We start from the raw sequence: 27,130 nt of genomic DNA, 5'->3' as shown, positions 1-27,130 counted from the left end.
ATCCAGCTAGGATACATACAACCTATGCTTGATTGGCACTGACATGTGTAGCCAGCTGTGTACTACCTGTCACATATAGGAGACATCACCCTGTATGAGCCACATGCCACGGGTACCTGCACTACACTAACACAGTCACCTGAACATGCTTGGGTACAGGTCTCCATCACAAACATTAACCATGTGTTGTAATACATGTTGCATACATGTCAACTGGATCACCTCAGTGGCCATGTGCAGAAGACACCCAGAGTATTGGCTGATGCATGTCACTGTCACCCTGCCAGTCACTAGTGTGGTGTCTGTTGATAGATTGCCTGCTGGCATTTGGCAGGATGCATGATACCAATGTACACACACACCCCCCTACACATCAAGTCCCTCCATGGACAATAGCCAGGTATACAGCTATGACCACCTGCAGCAATGCACCACAGTATTGGCACGTGTACGTGTGCATTACTGAGGATAGCATTGTTTGTGTGTTAGTACACCTGTAGTTGGAAATTCCATGACAGCCTTCACAACCACCTCCACTTGCATTGCCATAGTCAGATGTGGATGCTGCTGTATTGGACATGACATGTACCCTGTTACACTTCTATCCCTAACAGCTACATGTGCCTTGCAGTACCAGCACAACAGTGTTGTATAAATGGGTCAATAGGCATGGGAATCCCATTGAGGTCTGCCACGTGTGTGCATGTGTGCATGTCTGCATATCTGTAGGGTACACCATTCCGAGGCCACATACTCCTATTACACTACACATTGCCACACAGTAGTACAGATAGTGTTGTCACTGCCTATAGGTATGGCATCACAATGCAAACCCTGCTATGCCTGTGGCATGTGCATTACATACATATCCCTGTGGTACCACTGTTGTGATATGCAATGGGTTGCATTGCCGTCATGGGTAATGTGTAATAGTGGGTATGTCAGGGTATCATGATGGGTTCCAGTGTGTACAATATCCATTGGGGGATGTGGGTGCTGTGTAGACTATCATTACACCATGGTACACCCGGTATATGTCCCATGTACCTCTTTCTGGTGACCACTGTCACCATCACCCATACAGGTAACTTGTAACAGAATACAGCCCAGTTACACATGTGCTGTGTGCAGCCTACCTGTAACAGATTGGACACACGGACTAGTTAGTTAGCAACAATACGCCCAGGTCTCTAAGATGTATGTCTGTCTGTTATGTGTCTGTCAATATGTATATAATGCTATGACACACTATGTATTCTCCATATACAAACATTAAATCCCCCATTACCATATTGTACATGTCTGTGGATGTTCTGCATGTAACATGTAACTTGGTACACACCTCACCCTAAACGAGGTGTGGTATGTGCAATGAAAGCCACACATTTCAGTAGCACTACATACCTAGGTAGGGGTCTAGTCACAGTGTTGCCAAGCAAGGATGTGTATGTATGTGGATGGGTTGACATAAGGGTGCAGATTATACATGTACCAGCAGGTCACCTGTCAATGTGGCACAGGCAATAACTGTTATACAAACCTGTGATGTGTGTGCAACTGTACACCAGATATCTCACGGCCATGGTGTCACCACAGTGCCATGATCCTTGTGGAATCTGACTGCAGACCATCCTCCAGCTGACACATGTACACCTACAACACAAATGGATAACATTATGGAGATAACAATCAATCAGTGTTACTAACAGATGAAATGCATCACAGCTGCATGGCTACACTACCTGACATGTATGCATTACACATTACCCCTGACAATATCTTACACTGCAGTACATTGCAGCACTCTATTACAATCATCGTGTGCATCAGAACCATAATAGCCTGTCCCTGCATCGATGTTATGGATGACAGGGATGTGTGCACAGGTATCATCATATGCACAGGGTGTGTTGCTGGTTTGCCAGAGGCCGAGGGTGGTCCATACATTTGTCTCCATGTGTATGGGTGAGGCATTTAGTTCATTGATTGGGGCATGGTGATGTGGTGTGTGTTGGTATGGGGTTGCCCTAGGTGTGGTTGCATAGTGTGTGGGTATGCATGCACACAGGTCTGCCATGTGACTGCCCTATACAGGTGTTGTTGGACAGCTGCAGACCATACCTGGCAGGGTGTGCAGTTCACTGCCTCTGGCCATGGACACGCTAATTGTTGCTGCCAGGAATTACATGGGCACGTAGAGGTACAGACCTTGAGGTGCTACTCTCCCCTGATGATGACAGATGACTGCTGGAACCATGTCCCACCTGGGACTGGCCAGGGCCATGTGTACAAGGCTGTGGTCTGGTGTGGTGTGGACAACACTCCCAGTGGTGTGCTGGGGCTGGTACTGCCACTACAGGAATGGCTTGGCATCCTGGCATGTCCATGTTGACTGCCAGCTGCTGGTGTTTCTGGCTTACATCCACATGGCCATCGCACTACTCCTACCACGTGTTCAAGCAAAGACATACTACGGTCAAGGAGGCCCACCATCTCACCCCACCATCTATCCATGACCTTGGTCTGTTCACGGAGGGCAACAGCAGGTTCGTGGATGTTGCCACTTACAGATGAGAAAGCAACCCTCTGCAGCCTCAGGCACTGTCTGTTGTACATTTTCATACGTGTCTGTGCCTCCATTATGGCCTGAAACATGCTCCTGGTGGCACCAATTGTGGCACCTCTGCCAGGGGCATGATGACCAAGTGGCCTTCCCATGAGCACCACAGTACAAATGTAGTACTGTGTCAGTTATGTCAGCTGCAATGCTCACAGCCCTTATGTGTTAGAGCAACTCATACCTGGGATGATATGTGAACAGATATAATTTTGAATGCCTGATGTCTGCTTTATAGATCACAACATTAGTGGTGCATATATGACCAGTCACATACTGCTATCACTATTGCTGTGGGTTCAGGGTTACATCTTCCACAGTTACTTAACCTGATTGTGTGCAGATACAGCCATGAGGGTATTGTTTCACACATGTCCCTACTGTAGGCTGTGTGTCCTGCCATACTTCTCATCCCTGTGGACACATTTCACAATGACAGGATGTTAGTTATCTTGCATGTCTCTGATGTACCCTTCCAATACCCCATCATGGTCTCTACTGTGATGCAGTGCATTTCACAGCAATAAAACGTGAATGTGTACAACATGCAGTATGGGTAGGTGTGTTAGGTGTGTGCATGGAATATCCTATAGCTATTAAATGCCCGGTGTATTGTCAAGCATGAACATGAACCATACTCACCGACTACAGGGTGCTGCCTTGGTGGTATCCTGGAGGAACCTACATAAGAGTGTGAGAAAGATGATGCCAGTGGCCACAGCTGTGGCATTCATAAAGGGTGAGTGCAGCATTATGGTACATCAACAGTAGAAGTCCACTATACTACAGCTTATATACAACTGTTTATTACTACTACACAACAACAGACTATGTATATGACATCTCAGATTTGCATGATGTAACTGTACAGATGTGGATGCATACACAAGAGTGGTGTGGGGCCTTACCTCTACGCTCCTCAGCCAGTGTGTCAGTGGCACCCACCTCCACAATGCATCCTGCCAGTTGTTGGATCTGCAGGTGGGCAGGTGCCACAAGGCTGCTGAGAAGCTCCTCCACATGGGTGAGGGGTGGATGGATGGCTTGCCCCCCCTGTTGTGAGATGGACCCCCTGTATGGCAGCTACACACTGATGTACATGGTGAAGCAGGTCGCAGCAATGATGCTGTACCTGCTCATAGCTGCAGTTCTGCAGGCCGACATCACTGACCCTGTGTACTAGATCGTTGCACAGGTCGGTCATCTCCTGCTGATCATGGACTGCCTGGCCAAATAGCAGTTGTTGTGCCGTACCATGTCTTCAACAATTTCATCAGTTTCAGCAGCACTGAATGCTGACAATTGGGTGTGAGCTATCTTTCCTGGAAGACATAAAGATGGAAACAGATCTGAGCAACTCACACAGCAGGGTTACCATAGTTCTTAATACACATCTCTGTCTCCCCCACCATATCAGCTACAACAAACCGTTCACAGAATGCAATTGGTATGTTGGCAGCTTACCTACCATTGGGACATATGTTGCATTGTACCACGCATTGTGCTATGTGTTTGTAGCCATGTTCCCTGTGGGGACACTATCTTTGCTGGCCTGTTACAGACTACTTCACCTGAATGCCATTGTTAGTGCCACTGTATATATATATATATATATATATATATATATATATATATTTATATATGTTTGTGTGTGTACATGTACATATATGTGTAGATATATCTTGTGGGTTGTTTATATACCTATATCTATATGAGTGTCTGTGTATCTGTAGACATGCACGTCTAATTATATATCACACAGATATTTATCTATATGTAGGGTGCATACAGACATCTGGTCACACATTCTGTAACTGTCTTTCATTCACAGCTGCACTGTTCTGCCTTGCTGCAACACAGATAGGTGTCACATGTGAACACAGACTAACATTAGGGTGGTATATATGGTGAGAGGTTGCTGGTAAGCCTATTATACACCTATAGCATCTGTGCATGCTACATTACACATTAACATGACTGTCCTGCAAGTAATGTGCTCTTACACCCATGTGTCTATCATGACAGCAGTACTTCCACCACCAGTTATTGCCCACACTAACATACCAAACACAGATATTGCTGATCTGCGCACACTTGGCAGGGATGTCCCACTGCCTACAGGGACAGACAGTATTGTCCAGAGTAGTTGTTCAGCAGAACATCATTACAGGGACAACTACAGATGGCACATATAAATCATTCCATTTCATATATCCTTTTATTCTATATCACATACTACATTTAGTTACATACATTTATGTTTTACATGCCTGTAATTTTTTTTCTGACAGCTGTGACAGCTTTCTGTTGTTTATTTTATTTTTTTGGTCTGTGTGTGTGTGTATGCATGTGCGTGTGTGTGTGTGTGTGTGTGTGTGTGTGTGTGTGTGTGTGTGTGTGTGTGTGTGTGTGTGTGTGTGTGTGTGCTTGTGTGCGTGTTTGCGTGTGTGTGTGTGTGTGTCTCTCTCTCTCTCTCTCTCTCTCTCTCTCCCTCAAAATATGTTGGTCAGGGTTCATACATGTGGCAGGCACATTGACATTGCCACAACTAATACATTTCCCCCTAGGGTTTGACTACAGGGTGCAATTGGAGGCTGCTGAACTACATCTGCAATTGTTGATTGTTACTTATCTTGAAGGCAAATCTTTTGTCTGCTGTTGTACTAATTGAAGGCCTTGGCCTGGACAGCATAGTATGCTATATATCCACATTGTTTGCATCTACTGTTTTGTGTGGGCCTTGCATTCTTCACTGATAACATGTTTCAAAACTTATGTGCTGTAAGTAATGGCATACATTATTGTATAGTACACAAATAAAGGTTTTCTGTGTATGCATACCTGTGTGTCGTGTCATGTCCTTTGAATTATGAGTGGGTATATGTTTAATGTAAGTATTCTCATTTGTGGGAATGGTTGCCACACTGCACATGTCACTGGTACCAGTTACAGGGCTTGTGGCTGAGGGATATACTTTGCACCCAGTACTTCCATACTACTTCTACATATGTATGGCTACTAATACCTTTTGTCTGTGTATATGTGTATGTACCTATATATATATATATATATATATATATATATATATATATATATATATATATATATATATATATATAAATATACCTGAACATATTTATTAATGTATAGATGACTTTTCGGCATGATATGTTACAGATATTGCCCTGACATTTCCAGGTAAATTGGATTACTGTTAAAGCATTGTACCTGTATTGTGGAGGGTCCTGAAGTCAAGAACTGCATATGTTGGATATTGGATTGCACAATATATCTGTTAGGGCTGTGGGGAGGGGGGGTAACATAGCACTAATTACCAGGTATCCCTCATTTGAGCCCCCATTAACATTGCTTATGGTCTGTTATGTTGTAGTGAGTGGTTCAGGATTTTGTTCCAATGTGGAAATGCTGTACACATGTATATATACACACACACACATATATATATATATATATATATATATATATATATATAAAACATAATAAAACTGTCGGAACACTATTGAAGAATCAAATAACATATACAGAAAAACTTCAAAAAATAACAAAACGGCAATGGAGCCTGTTATAAGCTTTCATCTTTTAATAGTGTCAAAGACTTCTTCAGACAATGAAAGAAATGTGAAAACCACATATATATAAAACAAAAAGCTACTAGTGGGTGGTTTTAAACATAAAAAAAAAACAGTAAATAACAGACATGGAATGGTAACCATGCCAACAGTGACATAATAAATAAAGTAAGCTGTCAATCAATAGAATTAGCAAAATGAATTAGTATGAAAAGAAAAACCTAACTAAACCACCTAAGTGCACACTTAATATTTAAATTTTCATTGATATCAGCATTAAGTCTCAACTGCCAAAGTAATTCCTTATATTCTAAAAGTGTATTAACATCACCAAAAAAGTTATAAACTTGTTGTAAAACAAAACACTTAAAACCAGTAAAACCCTGACAAGTCCAACTATGCTTGGATAAGGCATTTCTAGGGTCTCTATTTCTAACAGCAGCCAGATGTTCCTTGATCCTAGAGGGCAGCTTCCTAATGGTTTTACACACATAAAAAGCAGGACAAGAATCACAGACTGCAGCATACGCCACATTACTAGTTTTACAATCAAAGTGATTATGAAAAGTGATATTGTAGTTGTGTTTAAACTTAAACGAGGATCCTTTAAAAATGTGAGGACAAGTGACACATTCGCCACAGGGAAACATTCCTTTGGAAAGCTCCTCAGAAGGTGAACAGTCAATAAGAAAAGGCAAGTCTCTGTTCTCAAATGAAACTCTTAGTGTCCTGGATCTCTTGTATAAAAAAGAGGGAGTTTCACAAAGTCTATTTGCAACTTCTTGACTATTGGTAAGAATCTCTCAATTAGATAAAATAACATTTATTATGTTGAAGGAATCCAAGCAAATAGGGATAGGAAAAGCAATAGTCCAATTCCGCAAATTATCCTGTGTCAATGATAAAGTTGAAGCTGTAGAAGGAGGTGTAAAAGGGACTAGGGTCATAACAGAAATATCCTGGGAAGGAAGATTATTCTGAGTAGGAAACATAACTTGAGAGTGTAAAACATCCTGGGTAGGTGAAACACGGGTGTGTATACTGTCCAAAAGTGGAAGGTTAGGTAAAGTCTGCTGCTTAAGTGGAAAACCATATTTAATAATGGGAGGAAATTTAACATATCTAGCCACTTTGATTTCTGAAATGAGGAAATCAAGAAGGTCACTGGGATAATGTCTTTTTATTAAAAGTCTCTTAAGTATGGCACATTCATTGTTAAAAGTGTCATCATTACTAACCAAACATGAAATATGTATAAGCTGACCTCTAGACATATTGTGCTTCATGAAACGGGGGTGCATGCTAGAGTACTCCAAGTAATTATTCCGGAATGTATTTTTTCTATGGATCGTGGAAGACCAAGAGAGACTAACAGGATCAAATGACACACAAACATCCAAAAAAGTGGCATGTGACCCACAAGAAGCAACTTTAAATTTTAAAAAGGGAATGGACTCAGAGAGAGTGTCCAAAAAATGATGTAAATGCTGTTCACTACCCTCCCAAATGAAAAACACATCATCTATATATCTCCTGTATAAGCGTATGCAGTAACAATCAAGTAGATGCATGAGGGAATTAATCTCCCAAGCAGAGAGAACTAAGTTGGCAAAAGAGGGAGCCATTCTAGATCCCATGGCTATCCCTCTAATCTGTTGATATATGGAATTATCTAAGTGGAAGAAGTTGCCTTCCAGAACCAAAGAAGATAAAATGCAAAAAGTGTCAATTCTTCCTGGGCTAAAAGCTGTGCCTTGAGATAGATAGGAGCACAAAAATGTAATTCCTTCATCATGCAGGATATTGGTATAAAGAGCCTCTATATCCAATGTAACCAAAATAATGTTATTAGAAGCAGGTGGATTGTTATGTAGTGTATTAAGGAAGTCCCAAGAATCACAAAGATAAAACTGGGATTTTTGTACAACCGGGTTAAGAGACCAATCCAAGAATTCAGCAATTTTTTCAGTTTTAGTCTTTTGATTAGACACTGTGTGTCTAAAAGGTGGGTTGGTATGATTCTTATGCATCTTGGGGATACTGAAGAACTTCCCAAGCTGAGGATTGGTAACAGTCATAAAATCTGCTTCTTCAGAAGAAATAGCTTGTTTTTTGAGAAGGGAATTTAATACTCTATCAATCTTCTTAAAAGCATGGTTAACATCAGACTGCTGAACTAGTAAATAGTAAGTGCTGTTATTCAAGTCTTCATTTAAAGTGTTAACATAACACTCCTGTTCCATCAGGACAACCCCAGTCCCTTTATCGGCTGTCATAATTCTGAGGGACTTATCTTTATGCAGCTCATTTAGTCCAGACATCTGTTCTGGAGAGAGATTAAACCATTTGTGATAACAGGGTTGGCTAAGTATTTGTCTGAAATCTCTCTCACACAGTTTGAGAAAAGTCTGCAATGTATTATTCAAAGGGGGATTGAACAAACTGCGTCTGAATGGGAGTTTAAGGTTTACATTCACTAGATCTCTATCCAAGTCATTGTCTTTTTCACAAATTAAATTCAAGTTGAGCTTCCTGAGGAAAAGGCGTAAATCAAGTAGGAGAGAAGAAAGATCTGCCCGTTGAGATGCAATAAACATAAATCCTTTCTTCAAAACCTCCAAAATGGTATGAGAAAAAGTCCTATCAGTAAGGTTAAACACTTCAGAAGAACAAACAAGAAGGAGGGGATCCAATTCTTCCATCATGGATGGTACAATTTTCTCGGACGACCTCTGGGGAGGTTCCTGTGTGCAACTCGTTGATGATGGACAGAGTTGTTCCTTGAAAAACGAGAAGGAATGTGATTCAAGTGATCCAAAGGAGCTTCTTCTTTCAAGAGACTTCTTCTTGTCCTGTAAGTGAAGGTGAAACCTCTCATCCCTCGAACTAAGCCCCCCGAGCAGATTCTCTGTGATCTTGGAGATAAAAAAGGAACATTATCTTTATTAATAGAAACTGACTGGTCCAAAGTACATAAGGGATCTGATACAGCAATAGGGACAGAAGCAGAGAGTGAATCATGAGGGATAGAAAAAGGAGTGGAAAGAGGAGTGGTCGAGGATAAGATAGGATTAAAAGGGGTAGCAGAAAAAGAAGTGGAGAGAGGAACAGAAGGGGTAGTGGAGGGAACAATAGGGGTAGTGGAGGGAACAATAGGGGTAACAGGCACATCCGAGGTTCTAGAAGCAGAGGAGACAGCTGGAGAGGAGGATGGAATAGAAATAGCCTGAGAGAAAGAAGTGGGAAAGGAAGGGGGGAGTAAAACAACATTAGAAGGAAGAACAGGTGTGACAGAAGTAGAGGAAGAAAGTGTAGGGAAGTGACTGACAGGAGTGACAGAAGTAGATGAAGAAAAAGAAGGAAAGTGGGAGACAGGAGTAAAGGAAGGGATAGAACTAGAAGAAAGAGAAGGAACGTGGGTGATAGGAATGAAGGACAGGATAGAGCTAGAAGAAACTGGAGCAGAGGAAGAAATAACAGGGACAAAACTATTCATTAGACTGGTATTCCCACAACAAGAACTATTGGCTGTTTCGTATGATGTACTGTAGGTAGTCTTATAAGGCACTCTAGTGGTTTTCTCAAACGGAACCCTAAAATCATTATAATCATTGTGAGCCCCTAGTCTATTCCTGTAACTGAATCTATGGTTAAATTCAGATTTTAAAGGGTAGGCTCTGTCATTTTTATACTGAATGTAATCCCTATGTAATTTTTGTTTCTTATGATGCAAAATAGTGGCTACATGTCTATTGATCCTCGGATGTATGCCATTAAAAATGTGTGAATGTTGAGGAAAATCAGGATGAGAAGTAACCTCAGAATGTAAGGACAGAATTTCTGACCTTAGCTGTAGTAATTTCTGTTCTTTATGACTGATGAGTAATTTGACTACTTGTAATCCTGTATTGTTATATAAGGAAACAAGTTCCCTATATAAGGAGGAATCACTGGATAAATTATTGGGAAATTTAACAATACGAAGGCCAAAGGGTACCATATTCCTATCTAAACAACATGTTAAATATAGAATGTCCATCTGTGTACTTTTGAAAATAAAAAACAGTCTCTCCAAGGAAAACAGACGTGACTTGACGTTTTTGAGACGGATAAAATCCACATGCGAAGACTCATCAGAAGGATGCAACTGATCTAAATCCTGTGCGAAGGGATTACTATTCACATCCAAATGCAGATATGATAACAAATCTGCAGTCACTGGAAAAGAAGCATGAGCAGTAGTATTAGCATGCGTTTGAGTGGAGAACTGAGAATTCAAATTATGCTGGGGTAATACATTACCCATAATCGGAAAAGCAGTATGAGGTAAGTTGTTAACTGTAGCACACAGAGGAGGCTCAGGACCTACTACATGTTGACCCAAACCATTTTGATTATGAAATGTAGTGGGAATTCCCGCCAAATGAGAGTCGTTTAGAGTAGAAGCAGAGGCAGGAATATTGTTTATACTAACAGTTGGTTCCCGCCAGTGAGAGACTGTAATGGAGGTTCCTGCTAGCGAGGAATTCATATCAGGATTATTAGAAGAATTATTAGCAGCAAAGGTGGGAACTGGACATACACGGTGAGTTGGAGTGGAAGTCACAGCCACAAAAAAATTGCCACCATCCCTCATATACTCCAACTGAGGTGAACACATAACACTAGTGCGCGGTCTTTGCGAATTCTGACAGTCCATTTGAATATCTCGCATAATAGAAGTGCGAGTGGTTCATGTGCTTTCACAGACATTGTGATCCTTAGTTGTTAAAGATTTATTAAGGGCAGAAATCCCCTTGCCAAGTAAAGAAGGGAGAACACATGGTAGTGGATCCATGAGACAAAGGTCCGTCGACTGTGAAGAGCCCTGTAGAGGAGGCGAAACACAAACTGTCTGTAAAGGGTCGGACAAACACACATCTATGTTATTTGACAGCTTCTTTTGTTTAGGACAAACCAATAGGGGATTCACATCCTTGTAAGTGTTAATAAGAGTAATTTCAGAATCCAATATATATGTATCCAATATATATGTGTGTGTGTATATCTACATAATTATATATGTAAAACCCCCATGTGTGTGTGTATATATATATATATATATATATATATATATATATATATATATGTATATACATATGAACATATTTATCTATCTATATACAATTAATGGTATATAATTATTTGTGAGTCATACATATACATATATATACATATAGCTGTCTATCTGTCTACATTTACAGATATATATTTGTCCATATGTCCATGCATGTTCGGCTTATATTTTTGGCCTGTACCTCTTTCTCCTGGAAATTGACATGGATGATCTCAGGATTGAAGTCAGTAACTAGTGACGACACTTTTGTGTTTCAGACTTCATCTCCTTCAAAATATGTGTTCTAATACATATAACTGTGTAACTAACAACATTTTAAGTGTATTAAAGCAGTATTTTACATATATCCCTATTTGTACCCACATTTTGGCACACTTTATCCAGAATTCTTGCATTAAGAGGTTGTGTGGTATCATATTACTACATTTCCTGTACTGTTGACTGATTGTGCTGGATGATATATTTGTGAAAACATCAGGGTTATGTATATCTGCCATGGCTTAGTGGTAAATCTCTTTGTGAAGGGTCCTGGGTTTGAGCCTTGCAAAGGCTGTGTATTTTGTTGCTGGGCAGAACACTGGCCATTGGATACAGAGTGATTAAGGCACTTTTGAGCAGTTGTAAGCGGGTTTGCGTGGGTTTGATTGGAGCTAAGCACTGCTAACTTCCGGTTACAGTTTCTTATATTCAGTTAGCTTCTAAATTGCTTAACCTGTGTAGGCATTGCTTGCCCCCATGCAAACAGGCTTAAACCCACTTACTGCTGCTTAAAAGTGCTTACTGCCACTTACCCCTGCACTAATTTCTTTAAAAGAAAAAAAAAGGGTTGATAGGAAAGTGGTGAAAAAGGGGCCCGAAGAGGAAAAGACAGTAGGAAAAAGAGCTAGGGATGTGCAGGAAGGGTGTAGGGAAGGTCCATAGCTGCCCATTTCTTCTATAGCAACAGCTGTGCATATACACTGAATTTGGAAGTAGATTTGGACACTCAAACCCCTGGGAGAGGGGTGAGGACAACATAAATTTGTTGTGATGCCAATTAGACCAAATTACATGTGTCCAGTGGACACGTGTGCGAAATGGACAGCTATGTATGGGGCGAGATTTTTTTGTGGAGACAGATTGCCCTTTTTTTTCAGGTGAGAGTGGGATGTTGGGGATGGGTAGTAGGTATATTTGGAGAGGTAGGTTGGGTAGGTTAACAGACAAGACAAACAAGACACATACAGGGGTGGTATATGACACATGTCGGGGGTAAACACCTTGGACGGGGAGGGGTGTTTGGAAGTCACCAGCCCATGAGCCCCCAAATGCAATCAGTGGGACTGAGGTCCCAACCCATGGGCAGTCACCACTGCAGCTTCACAGCCCCAAAGGTGGCCATGCTGGGGACTGGGTAGGAGGAGCAGGCTCACCTTCTAATTGCGCTACTCAGTCCTCAAGCTGGTGTAGCTGGTCTTGAAATGCCCTATCAATCTCCCTACTCACCATGGCCTGGGCCTGACGATGGGTGACTGGCTCCTCTCCACCCCCACACCTGGGGGGGGGCCGAGCCCCATCCCCCCTGTGGCGGTTCCACCCAAATGTGGTGCAGGGCCTATGGAGGAGGAGGTCCCAGGCTGGGCCCCAGAAATGCTGGTGCCCGGTGCCATGGCCAGCTGAGGTGGGACAGGTAGATCCGCTGGGACCGGCCTTCCCATACGAGCAATGGTGTTGCAGTTTACAGACAGATATGGGTTAGTAATAGTCAACAGCATTCAGGATTAGTTATGACAGCATGCATAGGTATACCCATTAACCCAAGACACCAAATGTAAACCAGTTGCATAGCAAGCAGAACACATGCATATATGGAACAGCAGTGGCCATTACAACAACATGCAGGTTTTATTGATGGCAACAGGCCACCAATATGGGTGTATTTTAACATGGCACATGCATAGAACCAAATGTGGATATTTATGAACCAACAGAACATATGTCCCAACATAAGTTTGGAGAGTAAACATATCCATTGAGGTGTATAATTGGGTTATTTTTGCACATATGATGGGGTCAAGAGAGAAACTTCAATTAACAACTGATATATCCCTATAGTTTTCACAACTTTCTTAGTCACTGCAGTGATCTGTCCCTTACATGTATTATTGTACTACCCATTGGCCTTACTTTCTGCAATGGTATGTTTGTAGATTAGTATATACATGGACCGTGTCTAACGTATAGTCTACACCTTTTACCTGTTATAGCTGCTGAGAAGATCTTTTTAACACTACCTGACAATTTCTACACATACTCCCAGATTCCATGTTGATGTTATACACATACCCCTCAATCCATTATTGCACACACTCTGGTTCAGGCTTGACAGGATGCAGGTGTTAATGTGACATATTATGAGAATTGCTCTCATACACCTTGGGTGTGATGCTACAATGACAGGTTTGTTTTGATATACATTCTCTGACTATGTACAGGTTTGACTATTGGTTATATGTCATCACAGGCTGCCTACATTTCTTGAATCATCACACTGATTTCTCAGGGGAACAGGGGAACAGGCAACAGGTTTGGGCCATTTATCTGCAAATGCTGGGCAGATTGGAACAGTTGAGGGGTATGAATATACATACAGCTTTCTATTTGAACATTCTGACGCAGTCTGTACAGTTGATAGTTATGATTATGCATACAGCTTACTATCTGAACATTCTGATGCAGTCTGTACAGTTGATAGTTATGATTATGCTTACAGCTTACTATCTGTACATTCTAGCAAAATCTGTACAGTTGTTGGGTCTATCTAATTATGCATACAGCTTACTATCTGATCATTATAGCAAACTCTACAGTTGTTGGGTCTAATTATGTATACAGCATTCTATCTGAACATTCTCAAAATGTCTGTACAGCTGTGGGGTATGATTATGTATACAACTTACTACCACTCCCAGGATTCAAACCCTGCGGTGTGTGGTAAAACTATTACAGTTAACATCACAGTACACTGTGCTATGAGGGAATTGGTGTGAAGCTTTCAAATGTTTTCTCTCTAAGTCTCCCTCAGTTGTACAATATGACTAACTTCTTGTTATACAGAACTTCCTACACATTTTATCTGTGTACCACAGTGTAGGTAACACTGCTTAATACTACAGTACTATTTATAGTATGCAACACTACAACATATTAAATCAGAGTATACACAAGCACTCCAGGGGTTATACCTTTATTCACAGGATATGACAGTTTATGCAAGATTATTACTAACCTGCCTCGTGACGCAGCCTTTGCAGCCTAGCGGCATGGATTTGCTGGTTCACAGCCTGCTCATCTGCAGCTGTCAGAGAAATGCAGTGACATTTAGCCATACCTATCCATAGTATACACAAGCTAGGCAATTATTATATACTTAGTGGAATGGGTACTTAGTACTGGGGCATCAGCCATCTGCCTGCATTCCTGGATCCAATGTTCCAGTAGATCCCCCCTATGCCGCTTCAGGTCATCATGGTGATGCCTGACCTGCTCACTAGTCCGGGGGATATCTGTGGCACTAGTGTGGTAACGGGCGAGACTGTACCAGGCCTCCACTTTATACTGGAAGCCCTGGTAATGGCCCTGCAGGAGTCTCTGCTCATGGTGTTTGACTAGGAGCCACACCATGTATTTCGACTCATTAATGCCCCAGTGCTGCACTCTGAATCGAGTGCCTTCACCTACTCTAGCCATTCTGCCTACAGTAGGGAGCTGTAACCAGTTATGGGGATTATTGATGCCTGTGAGGTTTAAATACATCTGATTTCCTGCACTTTCCTGTGATTGGACGGTTTTGAAAAGGCAAAGCTATGGGCACACCTGCTTACCTAATGTTGGCATTGCTTAAAGGGGCATACCACTGCGAAGATTGAATTAGCCAGCCTACACATTGCTTACACCACGTAAGCCAACCTGTGCAATGCTTAGCATTGTTTAATATGTAATTAGCATTATATTGTCCTTTTGACATTGATTTATAATTTGTTACATGTTATATCTGTGTCTGGTATCTGTGATTCATGTGTACGTACACTGTATGGGGTCCTGGGGACTTCAACACTTTCTTAGAATAATGCCTCACATCTGGCCTTACTACTGTACTCCAGTTCACATATTTATGTTCTGTAGCAGGATATACAACATCACACTGTACATAGATTCAGTTCACATGTTCGGTTTGATTTTCCTATGGTGAGGATTTGTCTGCTGAAACCTCACTTATATGCATTGCTATGGTAGCTTAGTGGTTAGTTACTGTGACTGTAGTGTACAGGGTCCTGAGTTTGAACCTTGCAGAAGCTGTTTATTTTGTTGCTGGGCAGAACATGGGCCATTGGATACAGAGTGATTAAGGCACTTTAAAGCAGTTCTAAGTGGGTGTGCATGGGTTTGCGTGGAGCTAAGCAGTACTTACTTCTGGTTACAGTTTCTTACACACAGTTAGCTTCTACTTTGCTTAATCTGTGTAGGCAATGCTTACCCCCACACAAATTCACTTAAACACGCTTACTAGTGCTTATATATGCTTACTACTATTTATTTGTGCTTAAACCTGCTTACTAGTGCCTTATTCATTATGACACTGACACTTTGCATGTGCATTTAATGCCGTACTCCAGTTCACATTTAAATGTTATTCTGTAGGTTATACAGCAAAAAAATGTTCATATACAGATTTCACATGGAAAATGGAATGTACTGCAGTGGGACTCGAACTGGGAGTGCCTGCTCGTTAGGCGAATGCTCTGCCCACTTCACTATTAGGTTCATAGGTTCATAGGTTCATACTAGGCTATCTGCCCTAGGGCATTTATAAGCCTAGCCAGAATGTGTTTGGCTTTCGCCACCCATTTTAAATTTATTTTGCTATGCCCTTTTTCGAGGTTAGTATACTGTGCCTCTATCTAACAGTGACACAGAAGTGATACCCGGGGTAAACCTACGATCTCCCATCCACTCATCAAGGTTCCTCTTGAAGAGAGTCAATGAGGGACTCTGCCTAACCTGGACTGGGATTTTATTCCAGAGTGAAGGGAGCCTCTGGGTTATGAATCTGTCCCTCCAGCATGTCCTATTTATTGCTGTGCTGCTTCATTTGCATATATCTTCCTTTTTATCCCCTTCAGCCTTTTAAGCTGCTTTAACCGTAGCTAAGCGTTGGGCACACCAGCGCACCTATAGTTAGCTTTAATCGGTGTTTTAAAAAAAATCAAAGGGTTTCTTTATTTACTTTTTCAGTACTGTTGCTGTTGTACACGTGGGGATCTGTTGGTGGGGATATGCGGACACCTATGAGCGATCTCGCTCATCTCTTAATACTTTCTGCTTTTCTACATTGCAGGGGCATGTTTATTCTGAGAGCTTTGCTCTCAGACACCCCCCCTGCACTCATACACGCACCATGTAAGCCTGGGAGCTCAGGCAGCACGCCTTCATTAATACGCATGGCACGCTGCCATCCTGCTCCTAAGCGGGTGCTTCCGTGCAGGACTACGCTAGTCCTGCACGGCAGATTAGTGAATCCGGGGGTAAGTGTCAACAATAGATATATAATTATAATACCTGAATACACAACAAAAATTACTTTGGCAATAGCCTTATGAAGAACTAATGCCAATTCTATAGTTAAGGAACTAGTACTTCTTTTCTAGAGTAGGAACTGTCACAGCAATTTTTACTAATGAATGTACCATTTTATATCCAGAGGTATTCCAGAATTTTGTCAATTCTTTAAAATAAACAGCAGGCAGCCTTTATATACAATCAGAGAACCTCTATATGCAATCTCTGAACATGTTTTTAGCTGAACATTTTAATAAAATGTTGAAGTTTATGTTACGCAATGCCATAGAACAGGACATAAAAGTTGGGACCAGTTACTGCCATATTACCACCTTGCTTTGAAGGATGAATTACAAGTCATCACTCAAAGTATATTGCAAACATCTTTGAACTTTGCTGGATATAGTGAAGGAAACTTGGATAGAGGAAAATACCTCTTCTACAAAGTGTATAGAGGATTGTCACCACAACAATTAAATTTTAGGATATCCCTTCTTCAAGCAGAGTTAATGAACAATAATGCCAATATTTAAAAAGTACATGGAAATGGTACCCAAAACACACAAAAGAACATATTATAAAAATGCATAGCTTAAAGTGGTCAAACCAGGATACAAAGTACTTGCTTTTTTGCCCATTGTCAAAAGCAAGCTCCTCACAAAGTCAAAGGGACCATTTGAGGATGTTGCAAAGAGAAGTAAAGTCAATTATCAGGTGAGAAAAGGGGAAACCAGAACACTTATGCAACATAAATGTTCCAAAGATTTGGAAAGAATTGGGATACCTGCATTAAGTATGTTTACAGTAGAGGCTAAGGGTACTGCAACATATGCTTACATCATCACAGGTGACACATTATCATTGCCCCAGAAGTATGAGGTTAAGCAGATTGTGTAGAAGAATGGGGATGTTTTTCTGAGTTGTCTGGTAGGGCTAATGTCACCTAACTGAACATAGAAACTGCACCAGGTATAAAGATAAATATGCTATATCACATATCACAGCCCACGAGGCATAGCAGGTAAGAAAGAGCTACAGGAATTTTTCAAACTTGGGGTCATAGAGAAATCCCACAGTGAATGGTATAACCTTATGACACCATTTGACCTTGATCGGAGCTATTCCTTTTGTGAGATTTGTAGGCCCAAACTTTAACCTGCATTTTTGCTGGAGGGTACAAGCCATTTCTTTTGGGCTCCACTTTTTTCTTGTCAAGGTTGTACCATCTATCTTCTTGTATGACTACATTACTTTTCCTAGCATTCACAGTTATGCCTGCCTATCTTATAGAATTTTATTCACAACCTGCACTTTTGGTAAGTGAGACTCTCAGTCCTCTGAATGAATGATCACATCATCTAAGCATGTATTAGCATACAGTGAGTAGGACATCAATAGTCTGTCCTTTGGTATCTGAAAGGTATTCAAACCAAAAGAAATAGACAAACTGAGGAAAAACAAGAAAAGCAATGGACAAAGTACACTACAAGCAATATCAAAAGTAATAATACTGTAGTTTAATAAAGTAAGGTTAGCGCTTTTGTGCAGGTCAGTGCCTGCACTTCTTACTTTATTAAACTACAATATCATTACTTTTGATATTGCTTGGAGTGTACTTTGTCCACTGCTTTTCTTGTTTTGCCTCTGAAAGGTAGCCATGGTTGCATATAAGTAAAATGGTAGCACTGGGTACTGAAACAGACCACCTGAGGTTACAAAGGCTGTTTTTTTTTTGTTTGTTTTGGCAGACTGGGTAGGTGATGTTGACCAGCACCAGTTTGTCAAGCTGAGCGCTAACAAGTATTTGTCCTTCCCTAGGTTCTCGTTTAACTAATCAGTTATGGTCGCAGCATAGCTTTTAAACTTTGAAATACGATTCAGTTTCCTAACATCGTTACTGAATCTGATGCTACCAGCAGGCTTAATAACTAGCACTGCAAGGATGCTATGTTCAATTTGTAACTTTTTCTGTCATGCCTAACTAGATCATTTATTGATTTTCTCTCCTAATTATTTCTTTGACTGTAACACTCAATACAGTCTTATTCTTTCTTTCAGTCATAGTGTTGTCTGCATATTATGTTCTACTAATTATTTTCTCTAAGGCATTTCTGTGAATACGCTTTTATTTCTTAACAAATATTGTCTTATTTCCTTCTTGTGTACATTTGACAATAACTCATGTAACTGTACTTCAAGCAGAGATTCTCTGTCTCCTCTAAAATGAACTTAAGCTCTCAGGCTGACTACAGAGCTTCCTATGTCTTGGCATGGCTTCATTAGGAGTAATTTGCTATCTTTTACTCTCTCTCTTGGTTGACCAGTCTTTTAGTTTACTGCATTTATTATTTTCTATTTTACAATGACCCCCCCATTAATATTCCAAAACGTGCATGCTGATTGGTCAGCGTGCCCATTGTAAATCAGACATACTAATGGAAAAATGTCCAGTTGCCCGGACTTTTTCCATTAGTATAAGTCTTTTTTTTACAGCAACGGAGAACGCAAGATCTCCATTGCTGTTTAGACACTGCCTCGCTATGTTAAAGGAGTTTAGCATAGCGAGACAGCTTTAAAAAAAGTAACGGAGATCTTCCTTTCTCCGTTGCTTTTTTTAAAGCTGTCTCGCTATGTTAAATGGGTTTAACATAGCGAGACAGCTTTAAAAAAAGCAACAGAGATTCTCTGTTGCTTTTTTTAAAGCTGTCTCGCAATGTTAAACTCCTTTAACATAGCGAGACACTTTGTAAAAAACAATAGAGATCTTGCTTTCTCCGTTGCTTCCACCCACAGCTCTGATGTATTGCGCAAGCATTCGTATGTACAGTACATCAGAACTGCTGCAGACTACCAGACAGCTGTGGAAGGGCAGCAAGGAGGCATTATACAATGCCATTATTTAAGAAAAGTAAGTATTTTTTTTCTTAAATAATGTCATTGTATAATAGCAATAACCCACTTCTGGGTGTGGGTAATGCTGTATTTACCCACGGTTGTCTTTGTTTGGCACCTCTGGCTTCACCCTCATGACCAAACCACACCAACCGTGGGTAAATCCAGCATTACCCACACCCAGGTGTGGGTTATTGCTAATATAGTTCAAGTGGTCCCTGCCACTGAGCCACAGATTTGTTTTCCATGGGGGGGGGGGGGTAGCTGTCACACTAACACCTGATTTATGGGGTTAAATTGTCTAAGTTAGACAGTCTTATAATGTATGCTTTTGATTTTCCTGGGCTCTATTTATGTGTCTCATTGCTGTTGACATAACCAGCTTTAATTTATACTGAAACTAGTGTAAGTATTTTATGATATCTTTAAATAGCATATTCTGTTTTTACCAATTTTCTTAGCAATGTACAGTATTTCTCTAAGATGCCTATTGTACACATGTTCAAAAACAATAAACTAATTTAAGAACGTGGTACCTTTTGCAAACAGTATGTAAGGTAATCACTGGACCAAGTATTTACCATCTGTTTCCATACCATTCCTTAGCATGAATGTCAAGATGTTAAGAAATCTTTCAACTAATTCATCAGTCTGTGTATGGTAGACTGATGTCTTCAGCTGTTTGACTTTAAAACGGTTACACAACTGATGCAGTACCCTTTGCATAAAGGGAGAGTTCAGTAAGCATTTCTTTAGAGATTCCTATTTTGGAGAATAATAGTACCACGTCTCTGGCAAGAAAGTTATCATTATCTTTGTGTAATATCAGTGCTTCTTAAAACGTTGTAGTAAAGTCCAATACTACGACAATGTCCTGATACTCATTACAAAGTTTTATTAGTGGTCCCAGTAAGCTCCATTGCTCCTCTGTACTAGACACTACGATAAACAGACTTTTAAATCCAGATCTTATGAATTTTCTGGCAATCTGTACAAGAAGCACAGACATTTTCTATTTAATTCATTATGCCTGGCAGGTAAAACCTGGCTAGTATTTTTGACTTGTTTTTTTTTTCATTTCCCAGATGACCATCTAGTATATGTCTATGAGCTACACTTAGTATAAGCATTCTATATGGTTATGGCAAAATCAGCTGATGTAGAAATGCTTCCTCATCCTTACTTTAAATTTCATATTTCAGCTAAAAATAGGGACAAGAAGTAATGGCATCATCCTGTTCACTATCCTCTGATACAACCTTAGTTATATTCTCTCATACCCTTCTATATCAATTCCTGGTAGGGAAGGCAGCCTTTATCCTGCAGTCCAAATGACTTCTTGGCCTCCTCCCATCCAATTACCTTTCCCTCTCTAGTTATTTGCTCCCAATAACTTGGTTCCTTTGCCAGTTTTCTCAGTAAATTCCAGACCCTTCGTGACTTTTCTCTGCACTCCTAATTGCAGTCATCCTTGTCAGCAAAATCTCCTTTCTCCATTCTCAAGCTGACTTAGATCTCAGAATAATGTCTGCTACATTATGAGTATAATATATTTTTTTTAATTTCCCCAAGTCTTTTGGGTTTCTCATACCATGATGGGAATGGTCCCCCATTCCTAAGTCAAAGTACGATTAAAGTTCATGAAATTAGTATTGTTCAGTCTTTGCTGTCAGCCAGAAATACTCTTCGCAGCACCCGCAATGTGCCCAGTAATGACTCCTTCTGCAATTTGTATGGGGTTAGACGTATTGGTAACATACCTAAATACGATTATAGATTCTTTTTTAGAAGACCTGTTGCTCCTACTACTATTAGAACTGTCTGGTTATCTTTTTTTCCACATTGCTCTCATTTCTGCCTGCAAATCCTGGTATTTTATGACTCTGTGTCTCTCTATATGCAAGACACCGTAGTCAATGTGTGTCGTGATTTCAGTGATCAATGCTACTTCTGTCTGCTTTTCATGGACCACTATATCTGGTTTTCTAGCATCTATCTTTTGAACTGTTGGTAATGGGTGCTCCCATGTGATGTAGATTTTATCATTTTCTATGATGCTTTGTGGCTCATGTTTCCAGTGTTTTTCAGCCACTTCAATACCATAATGTGTGCGCAATCCCCAGTGCAACAGTCTTGCCACATTATTATGCCTTTCAGTATAAAGTCCTGATCCTATTACCAGCTACAAGATGTGCAACTGTTTCCATTTCTGTTTTACAAAACCTACATTTGTCTGTTTCTCCCACATGTTCAATGGACTTTGTAAGCCACCATGTACGTAGCCCACTGTCTTGGGCTGCCAATATTAACCTTTCATCTCTTGGTTTGAATTTGCCTCTCCTTAACCATTCCTGCATTCAATCCTGATCAACATGAGTGTAGATCAGAGCATGTGTATGTACCTTTAAGAAGCATTTCCAGATGTAGTATGTGCAGATAAATACTGAGCACGTGGAGGCAGCAGTGCCATTTTGAGAGAACAGACTGTTAACATGTATGAGTGTGGCAGTCAGTCCGTTTATAAGTTTATTTAAGTTTAAGTTACAGACCCTCATTTCTGGTGTGTTTGTGTGTAATAAAGCTGCTTGAACAGAAACCATGAATGTTTGTCTGTTTTATCCTGGCCAGACAAACAACATGGTATCAGAACCAGGATTAGAAGAGCTACTTCTATGAGCCATGAGGTGCAGCGTTGAAGGTGAAGACAGACTAAGCAGGTTTAGTGAAGTGGAGCTCAAAGAAACAAAAAAGGGCCAGTAAAGAGCTAAATGTAAAGAAAACTGCACAAATGATTTATTTGGCAAAGAAAATGAAACAGCACATTTATAAGGCACAAAACACATTATTAATCAAATGAATAGCACAAAAACATATTATTAAGCAAATGAAAGGCACAAACTGCATTATTAATTAAACAAAATGTTCAAAACCATAATATTTGATAAAACTAGCAAGACTATTCCTATGGGGCTCAGAATTATCTTTGGTTTACATAACAAGCATGTTTAAAGTAAAACGGGCACAAGAAAAGTATAATGAGCATGATAAGAGATTAAAAAGACATAAAGAGTACAATGAAAGGGCAAGTTAAGCTTAAAGAGCAAGGTGACTGCATGTTTTTAGTAAAAGACCATGTTTGTGCACAGACTACTATTTTGCATTGACTGAGGCCATTCAAAGCATAACTAGAGTTGTTAAAAGTATCTCAGAGTGTGTGCAAAGTGTTTGCAGGGTGTGTGCTTTATTACAGTGCAATTATTTGAAAGAGTCTGTGTATACAAAGTACAGTTATATTGCAAAGTGCAGTCAAAGTGCAGCCATTTCAAAAAGTTTCTTGTGCTGTTTACATTTATTCTCAGAGTGCCATCATTTCAGAGTGTTGCTTACACTGTACAGAGTTGTTTTGCAAAGTCCAGCCATTTTGAAAGGTTCTTGTGCTGTGTACAGGTTATTTGTAAAGTGCATTCATCTTGAAGCGTTTCTTTCTTACTATGAGATTTTCTGCCATGTACAGTTTATTTGCAAAGTACAGTCATTTTGAAGTAATTCTTACACTGATAAGGAGTGGTTTCATAAGGTACAGTGTTTTCAGAGTGTTCTTGTGCTATAGAGACTTATTTGGCAAAGTGCAATTATTTCAGAGTTTGTTGTGCTACTGGGCATAATTAAAAGTACTGGCATAAAGTTATGGCATATATTTATGTGTATGTGTTTGTACATAATTCCAAGCACCTTCACTGCTGTGTGTTAATATGGCAGAGGCATTTTGCAGACCAAGTCCACTTGTGTTTGATCATAATATAGCAGAGAATTTGAGAATATTCGAGCAGGAATACAATACTGTCATACAAGCAGCTTTTTCTGACAAAGATGCATGTAAGAGGGCATTCATTTTGCTTAACTTAGCTGAGTCAGAAGCTATTAAAAGACAGAGTTCATTTGTGCATGCACCAGAAGTACATGCAGGAGAGGGGGAAAACCATCATATTTTAGTACTGGCTGAACGCAGGGAGGACGCTGAGTGCTTAAAATGTAAATTTAGGAAATATGCAACCTCCAGACAAATGTTACATTAGAGAGGCATTTATTTTACACAAGAGACCAAAAGCCAGGTGAAACTTTTGCAGCTTATATCACTGACCTGAGATACAAAGCTAAAACATGCAGATTTGGTGACTAGAAAGATGAGTTAATAAAGGACAGGCTTGTGTGTGGTGTTAATAGTGCTGCAGTGAGAAATATTTTGTTTTGTGGCTGTGATTTAACATTAAGCAAAGCCATAGAGATTTGTCAAATCCCTGAGCTCACAGAAAGGCACACAATCATGCTTGCAAATGATAAGAGCATAGTTTCAGGAGCCTCTACAGCAAGCAAATACAGCATGCAACACGTGGCAAGCAGAAACAGGCCTAAGCACATGGCAGTAGCAACCCCTGTGGGTGTGGCAGGGAGAACCTGGAGCTTTCTAGCAAGTTCCAAGACTAGCCCAGTGAAAAGGGCATGCTCAGTACAGTATAAGAGTGAGTCAGAAAAACTCAAGTCAAGTCTTATTGTTAACTATTGAAAAAATAAAAAACGGAGGTTACAAATCACGCCAGTCGAAGTTGTGGAAAAATCTTTTTACTCGGTTTGTTAGCGCTTTCATGCAATCAAATATTTGCACTACTTCAGACAAACTTACAATGAAAAAACTAAACATTTTATCTAAAAACTTGTAGGCAAGCCCTCAAATTATTCATTCAAATCATTATTCAATTAGTACTGATCAAACAATTACTTTGAGCTTGAGTTCCTGAAGCTCCACGGTAATACCCAAAGTGCTGTTGCTTTACACTCTTGTGTTACCTAACCAACCAACTGATAAATTCATGTATATCATATACAAAGGTTTTTTAAAAAACACAAAAATACAAAAGTAAACATAAACACTTCATATTAAGACCTTCTTTAAAAATGCCACCTAACTACATTATACAAATTTATAAACAATTAATGTTGTTAGTGATATAAAAAATATTTGTATAAATATATATACTTTTTTTTAAAAAACACCATATATGTGTGTGTGTATGCTGTGTTTTGTTTATAACAATTATTGTTAATCAAATAAATATGTTCATATATATATATTTATAATAATTCAAAATTTATAATTTTATAAAATTTAATAAAAGACGCAAATGTGAACATTGTTTCTAGACGAATTTTATCTATCTAAAGCTTTAATATTAAGTAAACATTTAATAGAACATGTGTCATTGATCCCTGGATAAGTGTAGGCATTGGTTTTCAATTGCCAAAGAAGTTCATGCTCTTGTAACTTTAAATACCATGCTCCACCTCCAGGATTTTTGTAAACTTTTTCCATTACATTGAACAAAAAACTATGTGAACTATTGTCCATAATGTGCTTGGCTAAAGCATCTGATGAATTCTGTTTTGATATGGCATATAAATGTTCGTAAATACGGGTCTTTAATAAGCGTTCTGTCTTTCCAAAATAATAAGCCGGACACTCTTTGCACTTGGCAAGATAAACTACACCTTGGCTTTCACAATTGTATTTGTCATTAATGTAGTATTTAATACCTCTAATAGTAAAAGTCGAACCTGTTTGGATAAACTTACAATATTTACAGCGCCCGCATTTGAACATGCCTTTGTTAACTTTGAAAGTTTTAAGAGGAAACTCTAATAGATTTTTTATGGACAGTGCTTTCTTGTATACTATTAGGGGTTTGGGACCCAATATGGAATGAAGTTTTTTGTCTTGTATAATACATTCCCAATTGTTCTGTAGAACACTCCTAATTTGTTTAGCATAGGAGTTAAATTGAGTCAGAAAGCTGGTGTTGTAATTAATTGTGGTACTGTTGTTACTTTCAATAATTTTACTAACTGTGTGGATGTTCTGACTTGCTTGTTCAATGTTACCACTTGCTACTTTGAAAATCGGACTAATTAGTCTGGCTTTCCTTTTGTTGTTGACTTCCCAAAAGACTGCACTCACCAATCTATTCGGGTAACCACTATTAAAAAACATGTCACAAAGTTGCCAACATTCTTCTTCGAATGCCTCATCTGTGGAACACATTCGAGAAGCTCGGACGAATTGTCCTTTAACCACGCCCTTCTTTTGGTGGTAGGGGTGGCAACTAGTAAAATGTAAGAAGGAATTGCTGTATGTTGGCTTTCTGTAAATTTTAGTGGTAAAGGTATCATTTACTAAATCCTTTGTGATATTAATGTCCAAAAAATTAATTGATGTCTCACTAAACTCATGAGTGAATTCTAAAAAAGAAGAAAAAGAATTCATTTCATTGATTAACTGTGTGGCTTCATCATGTGTCCCATTGACTACCATAAGAATATCGTCCTGGTAACGTTTGTACCACACTATGATTTTACAGAAAAGGTCATGTGCAAAAAGCAAAGTCCACTCCCAATAAGCCACAATTTTAAGGTTCAAACATTCGCGTAAATAAAAAATTTCTATTTGTAACTTTTTAAATTTTAATAAATGTATGTCAAATTGCTTGAGGTTAGCAACTATGTTACAAGGCGTGTCATTTCCTTGCAAGTTCATTTGACCTGCTAAACTTGTGTTGCTTGACATATTAAAGTTAATATCTGGTGTTTTAAAAAACTCTTCAAGGACAGGCAGGTCATTAGATCGTGTTATGTTGGTAGCTGTATTTTCAGGTACAATGTTAAGACCAATTACATGCGTACCTTGACCTCCATCCTGTCCAGGTGGTAAACTGCTAGGTGAGGTGGTATTAGAACTCACCGCGCCTGAAAAAGTGGTTGGTAAGATATTCGCTGATTGAGGTATCAGAGCTGGTAAACTTTGGAAAATTGTCCCCGTCTTGGGACGAACTGTAGGAGTGTTGTTGAAACTTTGAGACTCCACTCTGGTAGCTAAATCCTCGACACGTTGCGTAAGTTGTTGGATTAAGGCAGTTAAATATCCAACTGCGTCCACGTCTTCATTGGTTCTGCTAGGTACTGGACTGGAACCAAATAGACCTTGCGACTGCGATTGCACACCACCGCTACCTTCAGCCATGAAACCAAAAAACAGACAAACTGGTAAACTTTTGAAAAAATAAAAAACAGAGGTTACAAATCACGCCAGTCGAAGTTGTGGAAAAATCCTTTTACTCGGTTTGTTAGCGCTTTCATGCAATCAAATATTTGCACTTCATCAGACAAACTTACAATGAAAAACTAAACATTTTATCTAAAAACTTGTAGGCAAGCCCTCAAATTATTCATTCAAATCATTATTCAATTAGTACTGATTAAACAATTACT

The sequence above is a fragment of the Protopterus annectens genome, chromosome 2.part1 (genome assembly GCF_019279795.1).
Source record: "Protopterus annectens isolate FY-2018-M chromosome 2.part1, PAN1.0, whole genome shotgun sequence".
NCBI classification, from domain to species: Eukaryota; Metazoa; Chordata; order Ceratodontiformes; family Protopteridae; genus Protopterus; species Protopterus annectens.
This window is presented reverse-complemented; position numbering follows the sequence as displayed.